Source organism: Mesocricetus auratus, unplaced genomic scaffold, assembly GCF_017639785.1.
Source record: "Mesocricetus auratus isolate SY011 unplaced genomic scaffold, BCM_Maur_2.0 Super-Scaffold_100004, whole genome shotgun sequence".
In the NCBI taxonomy this organism is placed as follows: Eukaryota; Metazoa; Chordata; class Mammalia; order Rodentia; family Cricetidae; genus Mesocricetus; species Mesocricetus auratus.
The window spans coordinates 42466580-42478323 of NW_024429189.1; the positions used below are offsets into that span (position 1 = coordinate 42466580).

The 11744-nt window shown below is 40.4% G+C and overlaps 1 protein-coding gene across 3 annotated transcripts in view; it reads right to left on the reverse strand.

The window, feature by feature from the left end:
- Atf2 (activating transcription factor 2) overlaps positions 1–6145 on the reverse strand; it is a 76484-nt gene extending 70339 nt beyond the window's left edge. For all 3 annotated transcript variants that reach the window (XR_005877205.1, XM_040745607.1, XM_040745606.1), the window contains exon 1: positions 5987–6145. The gene's annotated coding sequence lies outside the window, so the exon portion shown is untranslated. The remainder of the gene's footprint in view (positions 1–5986) is intronic.
- Positions 6146–11744: the final 5599 nt, after the last annotated feature.

Here is an 11744-nt window from a genome sequence, read left to right on the forward strand (position 1 = left end):
ACTATGTAGACTAAGCTGGCTTAGAACTCAAGAGATCCACGTGTATCTGCCTCCTAAGTGCTGGCATTAAAAGTGCACACCATCACCCCCTGGGAAACTGTGGTATTTTAATTTCATCAGAAGATGATATGAAAGGTCTTACTAGAATGCTGATGGTAGGATTAATAAAAACTATGGCATCAATTTTTATAATTTCAAAATATGTATGTGCTATACTACTACATGAAAAGGAAAGTCTGATTTAGAGAAAAGGGTACATATGGAACAAAGTGAAATTCTTGAAATAGGTTTATAATTCTAAGGTAGTAATTTCTATTACAAATTATAAACTCTTAGGGAAAATCCAAATTTGTTGCCAAAGCTACCAAATATATGAATGTTGTATTGTACTCTCTCTGAAGGTCATAGCATAAGCATGATTGGATATAGTGACCACTACACCTGGAGGGACTATAGGAGAGGAGAACTTCTGGATGAACTTTGACAGTAATCGCCTTAACATGCACTGAGTACTCGGAAAGTCCCTGACACAGCTGTGAGCACTGGCTAACACCGTTCAAATGCTCACAAGGATAAGTGTTCTTCTTACAGAAAACAAATAATTTGCCCAAGCATTATCATGGCTCACAAGTGGTAGATTCATGACAATCTGGGTCCTAAAAACTACTCTAAAACTACACTCATTGTGCCAGAAAAAAATGTATGGAAGAAAATTCCTTGAAGTCTGTAATTCAGGAAGCAGCTCATAAATTAAAACCAATAAATTCAATGTGCAAAGTGCACAAAATTTAGGCACTGATGTTATTAGGCTCTTGTAAGTTTCAGGAAATTTTAAGAGAAACAAACCGGGAAGGGGCAGAAGACATGAAATACACTACTTGTCCAAGTATATAGGTCATTGTTCAGTAACTATAAAATTATATGGTCAACTATATGATTTTGAAACTACTAAACAACACAACTTCTTTTCACTAATAACTCCCAAGTAAGTTTAATAATTATAACCACAAAGTTAGCAAAATGATGACAAAGCTAGCACATTCACACTAAAATGCCAGTGTGAGCCTGCTTAACTCTTGCCTTGGCAACTCCACAAATATTTATAGCCTCTGATAAGTAATTCCATTGAGTTTATTGTCTTATGGAACCAACTCAAAGGAAAAAAGGTATCAAATACTACAAAGTTTATACAACAGAAAAATATGCTCATTAATTCAATGTTAAAGTCAGAGAGAAAAGCAGCAGAGCATAGCCGCTAGGCATGGTAGTTAGTGCACACCTTCAGCACCCTGCAACCCCAGGACTTGGGAGGCTGATGCAGAAGAATTGCCATGGCTGAACTACAGAGTGTCACCCTATCTCAAATAAATCCAAACAATTGAAAACATGTTTCCCCATTCAGGTACTTAATATCAAGAAATTTAGAGTGGTTTAACTGACTTATTAACTGCACACAATCATCAAACATCACACAATCTACATAATGGAAAATGACAATGCTAGAAAAGAAAACTAAATGAGTTAAAGGCAAAAAACTGGAATGCAGAAGTTTAGAACCTACTAGACAATATAAAAACATTTTAGAGAACATACTTAAAAATTTAAATTAAAGGCTACACAGTCTTAAATTCCAGCACTTGGGAGGCAAAGGCAGGCAGATCTCTGAGTCTGAGGCTAGCCTGGTCTACCCAGTGAGTTTCAGGACAGCCAGAGCTACACAGAGAAACTATCTCAAAAAAAAAAAAAAAGAAAAGAAAGAAAGAGGAAATGATACAGATGAAGGTTAACCATATACTAAGATAAGTCTGTCTATACATTTGCCAAGTATAATTATTCTGTTTCTCTAAGAACCCTGTCAAGCATCTCACAGCAACAAGTAACAAGTCACTCTATTTTAGTGTTTTTTATTTCTTGGATATGAGTGAGGGAAAAGTTGAGAATTATTGGCTAAGTTATGGACCTGACTAAATACACCTACATCCCTAAAATATATTCCCAACTCTTTTTGCTCCTCCCCAAAAGGAGCAGGAGGAGGAAGAGAAGAAATAGAAACAATTACCATTATTTTAGGGGGGGGGTGAGATGGCTCAGCCAGCAAAGCATTTGCTGTACAAACCCGATAGCCTGAGTTTAGCCTGAGTTTAACACCCACAGCCCATATCAGGTGGGAGGAAAGAACTGCCTCCATAAAGCTGTTCTGACTGCCACACCCAAACCATGGCATGTACACACAATGTAAACACATTATACACACACCCAACAATAAACAAAATGAAAATCTAAAATCCTTTACAGTGACTACCAAAAAGAACAAAGAAAGCCTTGCAGAATATATCTTAAATTGAAAATATACCAGTTTTACACCTGTCAATAAGTCAATGAGAAGATATATACATCACATACATGATTATAATTCTATAGCTCAGATTTAATATAAAACACATAATTGCAATTACCAAGGCCTTAAAGACTCATGACATTCCTTCATTTTCTGTGAAATGAAACCATATTTTAACTTTGAGAAACAGAACAAAGGAAGTGTTTTTCTAGGATTTCCCTCACATAGACAAAAATAGTCATGATGATCACTACTGCTTCAACACCAGAGTTTCATACAGGGCTGAGATGGCTCAGTGGGAAAAACACTTGCCATCAAGTCTGATGATCAGAGCTCCATCTTCAGAACACATGTGGTAGAAAGAACATTTACTCCTCAAAATTGTCCATTGATCTCCACACATGGCATCACCCACACAGACAGGAAGGCAGACACACACACTACATAAATGTAAAAATAAAAACAAATTACATATAGAGGGGTTGGAGATGTACAGCTCAATAGAAAAGAGCTTTCCTAGCAACGATAGAGAAGCAAACAAAGAGCTGGAGAGCTAATTTAGCAGTCTAGAGTACCTGCTGTTCTTGCAAAGGACCTGGGACAGGTTCCCAGCACCCACATGACAGCCTACAACAATCTGTAACTCTAGTTTCAAGGATTCAGGATTTTAGATGTCCTCTAAGAGCACTGCACACAAATGGTGCGCATACATACACGCAAGCAAAACATAAAATAAAAATAAGTAAATATTTTTAAAGAATACATAGACTTTTAATCCCAGCACTTGGGAGGCAGAGGCAGGTGGATCTTTGTGAGTTTGAGGCCAGCCTGATCTACAGAGCGAGTTCCTGGACAGCCAAGGCTACATAGGGAAACCCTGTCTCAAAAAACCAACAATAACAAAACTGAACACATAGCATCTCAGGCAAATTTTTAGTCTGAACAAATAGATGTGACTATAAGATAAACACAAAAATGTTAAACTATTTACTATATAACAATGCTAGGTGGTTTTTCTAGGCCACAAGTTAATACAAGAAGTAATACAAGTATTATCTGCATTAATTTTCATAGGGGTCAGTTGAATTATCCAATTACATTAGTTTCTAATCAAGGAAAGTTCCAGCGAAAATTTTTGTTTTGAATATGAAAGAGTTAATTACCTTTCTAAGGGCATTTCAATAAGAGTAACAAAAGAAAGTAATACCAGTTCAGACACACATATCATATCGGAAGAAAGACACCAAAGGCAAAAATGAATGGAAATACCATGTATGGTAGAGCTGCTTACCTGACTTAGCCATACAACTGACTGGGAGAGTACAGATCAGAACTCAAGGTTTCAATATAAAACTAGATTTCTTGATTTAGTGTTACTCATGAGATATTTAAGGCATGATGTAATTTCAAGATACAGCTTTAAAATTTTAAATCCCATCAAAGCACCCCTCCAATTATTTGTTAAAGAACTGATAACCTACTACTATCTTACTGTAGCAATGCCCCTCCAAATAAGAAAACAAATGTAAGAATTTCTAGGTAACACATTTGATAATATAATGCTCCAAATACAAAATAAAAAGCTTAGCAATGTTAAAGGGATTTCCAGGGAATCTACAGGAAGTTTTTAGTACCTTATATCAAAAATAAAAGACAATGTCCCTGAAAAGAACTGCCTGGTGTGGCTGCTCACATCTTTAATCCCAGCATTTAGGAGGCAGAGGCCAACAGATTTCTAAGTACTGGTCTACAAAGTGAGTTCCAGGGCAGTCAGGGCTAAATGCCTCTGACCCCCACCCCCCAAAGATACAAAGTATCAAGTTCTAAATGAGCACAATATTACATTTTAAGAAATCTTTCAAAGCTTAACAGCAGTGGCATCTTTAAAAGTGAGACTGAAAAACACCTTAGGAGGGCAGCATACACACTGAATTTGAAAGATTTTTAAAAAAATTATTTTTAAGACCCAGAAGGTTAATTATAACTTGACTGTTGAAGGCCTTAAAAAGATCCACGAATCTGCCAGGCTGTGGTGGTTCACACCTTTAATTCCAGCACTCTGAAGGCAGAGGCAGGCAGATCTCTGTGAATTTGAGGCAGGCTAGGTCTACACAATAAGTTCCAGGACAGCCAGGGCTATACACAGAGAAACCCTGGCTCAAAAAGGCAAAAAAGAAAGAAAGAAAAAGTCCATGAACTTAGTCTTCTCATACAGGATACATTTTTAGCATATTCTCATACTCAACAAAATATTCCCATACATTTGGAAAAAGTTTATTGCAGAGAATTCTTCGAGTAGATTTAGCAAATCTAAATACAAAATTCTTACTGTGTATCTATTTCAGGAAATTATCTAGATTTGTTTTAAAATAGGTTTTTATAGTCTTACCTTCCAATTTTAGTGCAATAGACCAAGGCCATTTGGCTCTAAAGGAGTATTCCTGAAATGGTTATTACTGACAATGGCAATTCCAGGGGTTAAGAATTTCTTCAAAAAGGAAAAAGTGAACTCAGAGAACAGTCAGCGTTTGTTCTGATTTCAAATATACTATTACATGCATGTGGTGTGAATGTCTCTATAATTTACAATCCCTAAGAAACTGGGACTTCCACAAGGTAATCTAGGTATTAGGGAACAGGCCTCAGGGTCTATTGCAAGTAATCTCTTTTACTCCATTATACTGACGGTAGGTTTACTCGGCCTCCTCAGTTTTAAAACTCCCCATTTAGAAGAGACAATTTTATATTACCTAGATGCCTAAAAATAGTCCCCAGCTCCTCCGAGATCTGGTTCAATGAACGAGCACTACGGAGACAGAGAGAGACAGGCACAGGCAGACACACACACACCAAAAAACACTATTCTTTCCCCCTTGTCTCTAGGATACTGATTGATAAAAGGAGCAGATATTTCCCTACAGAAGCTCTGTATAACACCTACCAATACCTGTCGAGGTTAAAAAAAAAATGTGGGGGAAATAGCAGAATCCACCTGCATCCACACCTCAGCCCCACCCCACCTGGGAAAAGTGGGGGGCGGCGGGAGTGTGCGGGTGGTAGAAAGGACGGAAAAGGCCGAGACCTGCAGCTCCCAGCTTCTCCATACCATTGGCTCCATCACGTCCCACGGGAGCCAGGGACCCCGGCTAGGTTTTTAGGCACGCTTTGCAATCCTTCTCCACCGCACCATCCCAAATCCCGCGGTCCTCAATCGTTAGAGTCCTGGATGGAGAGCCCAGCGTGGACCCTCTTGCGGCCCGATCAAGGACTAGAGGCGGGGGGGGGTCTCCCCGTCAGCTGGGCGGATCCGAGGAGCGCCCCGGGGACCTCTCAAGTGACCACACCAGAGGGTGGTAAAGCGGAGGGAGGGGTCTGAGAGGAGCCGTTATTCCTTTTCGCTCAGGCTTGGGAAAGCGCTCGAGGGAGGGGCCGACGCTGCAGCCGCGTTACCTAACGGTCCGGTCGGTCCGCCAGGCCAGAGGCGGCGGCTCGGCCCCAGCCGTCCGCAGGGTTGGGGTCCACAGCAGGGGCGCCAAAGGGGTGGGAGGCGGGGGGTGGGGACTACAGGCAGAGACGTCGCCATGTTAGTGCCTTCCTCCTCTGCATCCCCACAGCCCCCGAGCCTGCGGCCCTATCACCACTACTCACCTTTCCAGGTCACTAATTCATGGCCCTTTCATCCACCCGGGAGCCCGGAGCCCAGCCGTGTTTACAAACTAGCCCCGGAGGAAAGGGCTGGATCGACTTTAAAGGCCACGGGCTCCCACAGGCTTCCGTCCTCTCTCGCGAGATCCGACTGACAAGCCTTCTCCCCGCCCCACTCCCGGCATCCCCGCCGCTTTCTTCTCGCGCCCCTCCCCTTCACGCGCACGCCCCTTCCTGCTTTCTACCAAGGGAGCGCCTATAGGTCAGGTGACGCAGTCGTGCTTCAGGAAGAGGGCGGGCCTTCAGGAGGGCGGGGACGGGGAGGCGGGAACCAGAGGACACTCGGACGCTAGTGATTGGACGAAGAGCACGAAAGGCGGGAAGCAGTTTCAAGGGGCGTGAGCAAAGCCCAAGGACCGTTGTTTCGGTAACCAGGGAACTGCAGAAAGCTGTGATTGGCAGCCAGCGGGAGGCGGGAGCGGGATCTGGGGCGCGCGCGCAGGTGATGGTGGTGGGAGCGGCTAGGGCGTGGGCGGTATCAGAGAAGAAAGGTGAGGTCTGGAGAGGCTAAAGGAGCCCAGCCCAGCGCTCTAGGCTCCGATAGCCGGTTTCCGGCCTCACTAAGGATGTGGGAACGCGAAGGGAGACATGCTCCAGGACCACCCTCCGGCTACCCGGAAGCCGGAGCTGGGGAACTGCGCTTAGGGTTTGGGAGAGTCCCAGGGTATGCTAGTCTTCACCCCCGCCCCAATGTGTGAACAGAAGCAAACTATGTCAGCCTTTCCTAGAAAAAAGGCATTTTCTCAGAAGAGGTCTTTGTTCAGAATTTACTAAGCTAGAATTGGAGCTGATTCTTCGCCCCTACCCCGCATCAAGTCCATTGTATATTACATATGAGTATGTTCAAAGGAAATACAACGTCTTCCACCATGTCACCATATTTTAAGACAATGCAACTACCTTTTTTCCTGGAGAAATATCCTTGGAAATTATGATGTATTCTCTTTCATTATATTTCCTTTACTTCGCTACAGATAGAAACACTATATTCAGTAGGATCGCTTCAGTATTTTTGAAGCTTAAGAAATCGTTGCTAACAGTTTAAAGAGGACTGAAAGACACTAATGAGAACACAGCATAGAAGTGGCACTCTTCCCACAATATTTTTCTTTAGATTTGCAAATTGTAGTGCCAAAGAAATGCCTGTTAATGTTTGGAAGTAGCTTTTAAAGAACAGGGATAAGAATGGTGCAGTGGTTAGGAGCTCTTGCTGCAAGAACTCAGTTTCCCAGCATCCACATGGCTGCTCAAAAACACGGGAATCCAGCACCCTCTTCAGACCTAGGTGACTATGTGGTGCACATGTGTTCATGCAATCAAACACTGATTCACATAAAGTAATAAATCCTTAAACTGGAGTCAAGTAAAAAGATTATTTGATTAGTGTAGGGAGGATGAAAGAGACCGACCTCTACAACTCTAGAGCTGGTTCAGTTCACTTCTACAACTAGAATAAGGTGCAAAAATACTTATTCCTAATGTTTTATTATTCTCTGTACAAGCTGAAGATTCTGATGCTAATTTTAGGGATGTTGGTTGTCCAACACATATGCATAGTTGAAAAATGATTAAGGGGCCTGTGAACTTTACCATTAATTATTTTAAAAGCAAGCTTTTTTGGTCACAGTTTCCTATTTGTTAAATGCTTATTTCTAATCTAGATTTATGAGTACAACTTAAGTATTTATATAAAATATACTCAGTTGCTCCACACCAAAGTGGAACTAAAATTTTTGTAAGCTTGTCAAGAACAGTGTTTGAGGGTTAATGAACCTGCATTCTAATAATGATGCCTAGCATGAAAGTGAAATTGTAGTAATGTTACTGGACCTCTTTATAGGTTCCTGGCCTGTATATGTGTATGTGAGCCAACTCAATCTTCCTTTAAAACTAGTTTTAATTACTCAAGAAACCTGAAAGAAATCAGATTATTAACAGTGTTGGTTCTTAAATTGAAGTGAAAGTACCATCCTGTAATATTACACCACAGTAATGTTAGTGTATTTTAGCACTAATCATATCAGCAGAATCTCAGCTGCTCAGATTACTGGTTGAAATAAAGATAGACAAAAATGGAGGACTGCCAGCTCATAGATTGCTAGATCTAGCAAACTTTCACTGAAATGGTGCTCTCCTCCTCCTGACAAAACGTCTAATGTGAGGGGGGAAAAAACCTTAAAATGCTAAGGCATTTCAAAAGAATTTGAAGCCAATTAGAGTCGAGTTTTTAAATTGCTCTTCCACCATGTATATTAAAATTTTTAAATTCTTGTCTCCAGAGTGATTTGTTTTCATTCCAAGTGTCAGTAGTTTTGGCATTTAAATTTTCTGCTATTAAGTAGTTAGTTAACTATACACTACTAGAGAAACATGATATTTAACTACACACTACTAGAGAAACATGTTATTTTAAAGAAAATACTTCAGAATTCTTTTATATAAGCAAGGAATGTGGTTTTGGTTTTATTTATTTAGTTAGTTGTTTATTAAGACAGGGTTTCTCTGTGTAGCCTTGGCTGTCCTGAAACTTACTCCCTAGACCAGGCTGGCTTCAAACTCACATAGATCCACCTGCCTCTGCCTCCCAAATGCTGGGATTAAAGGCATGCACTATCACACCTGCCTTTAGCTAACTTTTCAAAGATGCCTAAGGTGAGAAAAAAAATAAAGGAAGTCTAAATTAACAACAACAAAAAAAAAACAATACAGTACAAATGATGTAGTTCTTGGTTAGGCATATTGGCTACTTGTAAACAAGTATCCCTTAGGTACAAGAAGAGATTGTTGGAAAACACTCACTTCTATCATGAAAGAGCTCTTGTACTAATTGCTACAAGAACCATTTTTAATACTCCCAAACTTTCCAAATGTCAGGGGGGTGTGGTATTTCAGTCTTGTGACAGGGCTGTTTCAATCCATTAGTCTGTTATTGCTTACACACGTACGTGGGAGGGGTATTTAAATGATGAAACACCTTTTGTGTGTCTGGCAAGGCAAAACACAGAGTACTCCAGGGGCTCTTGTGTTTGTTTTATACAATTAGCTCCAAGCCCATGGGTAAAGCTTCCCTATTTTCATGGTATCAACTACATCCTAATAGAATGGATTGGCTTGGACCTTACCATTGGTGTCAAGTGTAAAAGGGAGAAGGTGGGGCGTGACTGCTACCCCAGTGTCCAAGGTGACACAAAGACAGCATGGCTTCAGATATTCTAGTCTCTTCCATATCATGGCAGATTCTCTTTGCTGTCCTCTGACAGCCCAGGGGTTTCCTGCGCATTGCTGAAAGATTCCGTTTTTATTACCTCTTGGTACCTGTCCTCATGGTGGAGATTTCTATTCAGAACATTTTAAGAACACAGTTGTCCAAGTGAAACCAAAGCCTTGGTTTCTTAGAAGAATGGTACCTAATGCTGTGTGACAAATTGGGGCAAATTAAAAGGTTATGTTTCATTTTCAAATTATACTAGTTAGCTTATGAGATAAGCTCAGGGGAAAACGGACTTTTAGGTCTTTATTTTTATCCCTGATAACCAGTGTTTCCTATTATCTCAAATTTGACTTGCTAGATGGAGGAATTGCTATTATATTTTACATCCTTATAAATAAAGTATATGCAACTATTTCCAGCATAATTTTTTCTCCCTAAAACTTGGCTCTGTTTCCTGGCAAGAATGTATACTTTCTTCACCTGAATGACATAATGTATCACCTCTGATATACTTAGTAACTTATATATTTTGTCTCTGGGAAGTTTAAATCCTGAAGAATAATGAGTTGTCCAACAGCTAAGAGACCCAGCCAACCTTGAGTAGCTGTTTGAGGAAACAATTCCATTACTTGTCCTTCATGGTTTCCCCACAAGTTCGTCTGTTAACCTAAGGCCCATGAAATACCAAAGCCATGGATTCTTTATGCCAAAAACTGAGGAAGGTCTCTCTGTCCATACTGACCTATCTAGATTCTTTGACTAATACACTATTCATTCTAGGGACCTTCTTACTTCAGATACAACCTGTTATGTCAACTGTCAACCAAATGTTCTAGCTCTTAACTTGTAGAGCATTGGTACTTCTTAAGCATGAACATCCCAGCCACTGCTCCTGGCTGAAACTACCTTAGTAAGACAGTTGTGAGGAAGTATACTAAATATTTTCTGTTGTTTTGCTTTGCTTTTTGAGACAAGGTAAAAAACAAAAAAACATAGTCATAGATGTTCTAGAACTCACTATGCATTCCAAGTTAGCCTTGAATTTATGAGATCTTCCGCCTCTGCACCCCAAGTGCTGGGATTAAAGATGTGCACTACCACACCCAGTTTGAGTAAGATTCTTTTCCCAGTAAAATAACTAAAATGGAGTTATGATCTATGGTGCAAATAGAGTGTGATAACACGCTATTACACATGCTATTTTTATACAATTTCAGAAAGCTTGAGAGTAGCAGATACTTTAGATACCTCTTGAGAGATGAGAAAATCTGCCAATTCTCTGCTAAATACAAGACTTGAGGGAGTAATATTGAATTGTCCAGAAGCCAAGAGACCCAGCCAACCTTGTGTAACTGTTTGAGGAAGCAGTTCTTGGGACTTACATGTAAGAAATGGAATTACCATGGCTGGGAAGTGCTGACTAAATGTTACCATTGAAAATCAATTGCTGCCAAGGACCCATGGGTTCCCTCAGGAGTCTCTGCCAATATCAGCTAAATGCTAGCTCATGCTAATGGAAAGAACAGCCAAGAGCCTTTGGGCTATGGGTCCCTCTTAATCTTAGGTCAATTCTCTTCAGTATTGAAACTCCCTGGAGAGAAAAAAATCAAAGTTACTAAATATCTCAGAGAAGATAGATCATTTATGACATTCAGGTAGAAAAAAATTATATAAGTTCCTGCCAGGGAGCAGGGCCAAATTTTAGGGAGTATAAACAGATTGATAGTTGAAAGAATGTGACATGGAAAGATAGGGTTGCAAAATTTACAAAACTGAGCTGTCCAGCATCTAAGAGACCCAGTCAATCTTGTGTAGCTCTCTATAGAGTTCTGAGTGAAATGTAAATGAATGTCTATAAAGTTGAAAGTGAAATATTAGAATCTGTTTCTCACTGACATTCAGGTTTCCGATTTTGGGTATTTGAACATCTAATAATACACAACATAAACAATTCTGAAAAACCCTATGTTTTTCAAAAACAAAGCTGGAATTGAATTCTCTCTCCCCTCTTTCTCCTCTCTGTCCTTCTCTCCCTCCCATCTCTCTTTCATTTGTTTGTTTGAGACAGTTTTGCTCTGTATTCAAAGCTGGCCTGGAACTCTCTATGAAGACCAAACTTGCTTGGAACTCAGAGTTCTGCCTGATTCTACTCATGGTTCCCCACACCTGGCACATTTTCATGTTTGAAAGTTATTATGTCATGCTTAGTAAGAGGCAGTGGTGTTCTTACATCTGCTTTTATAATGTCAGTTGTGACATATTTTGAAGTATATAATGAAAACTTGATCTCACAAGGTAGGTGAAAAGAGGCCTTTGAGCCCCAGATGTCATCAGATCAGACGACACTTTGAGTATCACTGAGTTAGGAATAATTTCAATGCAGTGAGAAAAAGAATCTCTAGTGAATGAGCTGACAGTGTTTTACCATGTCTAAACCGCCTTTGTGTTCCTTACTTAAAAGCAGTTCTGACTCAGCTGATCTGGGGTGAG